A 2,848-nucleotide genomic window follows, 5' to 3' on the forward strand; every position below is an offset into this window, starting at 1 on the left:
AAAAAAAAAGTCATAAAAAAAATAATAAGTTTGTGCTGACACACTGCTGCACAACATTTTATAACAAATACTTGACAAATTAATTTTCAGTTGGGCCCACATGACTGATCAGCTGTAAATGTATCAGAGAGGAATACAAAAATCAAATTTGGGGCAGTGAGGCCACTAGGGGAGTGAGGGATGTGGACTACACCTGGCGACGTTGGGGGGTATCACCAAAATGACTGTCTATAACCCTGTGCAGCAGTGCGTCAGCACAAACTTACTATTTTCTATAAGAAACATCACTGTAGTTAATAACAAAAATATATACTCCATAGCCCAGCTTGCAGACCTAGAAGGCCCAAACTCTATGCTGATTTACTTTTCTGAGTCTTCTAGAGTAGAGCTTGGCGATCAGGTTGTTGTACTATGTTGGCGTAGCTGTTGCTGTGTTTCTGGACGTTAAGGCACCAGTATTTCAAATACCAGAAGGGCCACTTAAGGTGACAGGGTTCATCAGGGCTTCCAGACCAAGAATAAACTACCAAGAAGACATGGTCCCCATGAAAACCTTACGGATAGCGGCAGAACACTGTCAGCTATAGTCAACCATAATGACATCGATGGAGTAAAACTTTGGGGACCTTTATTTCCTGGTAGGTCACAACTCAAAATGAGAAGAAACAGCTGCAAACATCCATTAATAATTGGAAAGTGCAATGTTCCATGTATGAACTTCAAAAAAATTGGAAGTTGTCGAAATTGCAGAAATGGACTGATATTGACCATTTCAAATCAGACAATCTTGGTTTACTACGCCGTGAATGACAAATTCCAGAGGAATAGTGTCACGTTCATGGTCAAAAGGATCATTCCAGCTTGCTTGTATGCACCTCGTTATAAAACAAAATAACTGAAACCTCAAGGGAAGATTGAAGCAAACAAGAACTCCATGTGATTTTTCAAATAGAAAATATTGAGTCCAAGTACTTTTTAAAAACTTTACCATTTTGGACATTTAAAAGCATATAAATTTTAGAGATAGTGTGATGGACCCCATATACTCTTGTTCAGCTCCAAGAATGATCAACTGACCTATCTTGTTTCATCTACATCTCTTCCACCTGCTCCCTACCATGCACTCAAGATTTGCGTCATCATTTAATACATCATTGTCTTTTTTGTAAATCACGCATTACCATATGTCTTTGAAAAAACTTTCAAATCAAGTCAATTCCAGCGCATAGCAATCCTACATAGGGTTTCTGAGGCTGTATGTATTTAAAGGATCAGAAAGTCTCACCTGTCTCTTATGGAGTAGCTGGTTAGTTCCAACTGCTGATCTTGCAGTTGCAACACAACACATAAGGCCTTAAAAATGTCTACAATACCATAAATAAATCTAAAATATTTATAATTTCTTAACATGATTCAATATTTCATTAGAATACGTATTTGTCTTATTGGGTTGGGTAAACCAAAATGGAAAGAAACTATGCACATTTGATTAATATGTCTCAAAGGTGTCTTTTAACCTGTAGGCCATCCTATATCTTTTCTTACAACCATATGTTAATCAGGCCAGAGGTATGTTCTGGATTTGCTGTTTGCATGCCAGTGGTGCCATTTTAACATGTTCTTTAATCTGTATTTCCAATAAGCCAGTAAGAAATAACAAGTTTAACATGTTTAGTTTTTTTGCCAGAAGACTTCATAGTATGTAGGCAAATGGAGGCACATAATGTCTCTTTGTTTGTTTTTTACTTTTTAAAAATTCATTTTATTTGGGTCTCTTACAGCTCATGTCACAATCCATGCATACATCCATTGTGTCGAGCACATTTGTACGTATGTTGCCATCATCACTGTCAAAACATTTTCTTTCTACTTGAGCCCTTGGTATCAGCTCATTTCCCCCCTCCCCGCCCCTCCCTCATAATTTATAAACTTATAATAATAATTTATATATTTTTTTTATGTCTTACACTGACCTGCTGTCTCCCTTCACCTACTTTTCCGTTATTCATCCTCCTGGGAGGGGGTTATATATTGACCATTGTGATCGGTTCCCCCCTTCTTTCCCCACCTTCCCCTTACCCACTTGGTATTGTTTTTCACTTTTTATAAAATCAAGATTAATCAGTGGTTTCTAATGTCATCAGCCTGATCCACCTATTACAATGTTCCCGATCAGATTTTATTCAAATGGCTTTTAGTAACTAGTTGTTTTTGGCTGGGTTCTCTAGAGAAGCAAAACCATTGATACTTATATCTGTATGTGGATAGATTTGTCTCCAAGAAATGCCTCACAATTGCACAGGCTGGTAAGTCCCAAATCCACGGGTGAGATCTAAAGCTAGAGGCTTCTGATTAACATAGCTGCAGGGCCTGACAAACCCTAGGTCATCTGGTCAGACAGTAGGCTGCTAGTTCCCAGGCTCTGGAGGTTAATGAATCCCAAGGTCAGAAGGCAATATGGCAGGATGCTGGCTCAAGCCCCAAGAGCCAGAGGTACAACGATGAGAACGGATGCAGGATCATCAGAGGTGTAATGATGAACAAGCAAAAAGCTAGAGGGTTTTGCCAAGATATCCATATATATTTGGTGCAAGGTCACACTTCCAAAGAAACTCCCTTTACAAAGGATAAGATTGGTAAATCTGCACAAGAGCTCTTGAAAATGTTGAAAATGGATGTTACTTTGAGGCCTAAGGTGCACCTGACCCAAGCCATGGTATTTTCAATGGCCTCATTCACATGTGAAAGTTGGACATTGAATAAGGAAGACCGAAATAAGAAATTATGCATTTGAATTATGGTGCTCGCAAAGAATATTGAAGGTCCATGGACTGTCAAAAGAACAAAC

This window comes from Echinops telfairi, unplaced genomic scaffold (genome assembly GCF_000313985.2).
Source record: "Echinops telfairi isolate 266 unplaced genomic scaffold, ASM31398v2 ScPeMD7_7424;HRSCAF=8462, whole genome shotgun sequence".
In the NCBI taxonomy this organism is placed as follows: domain Eukaryota; kingdom Metazoa; phylum Chordata; class Mammalia; order Afrosoricida; family Tenrecidae; genus Echinops; species Echinops telfairi.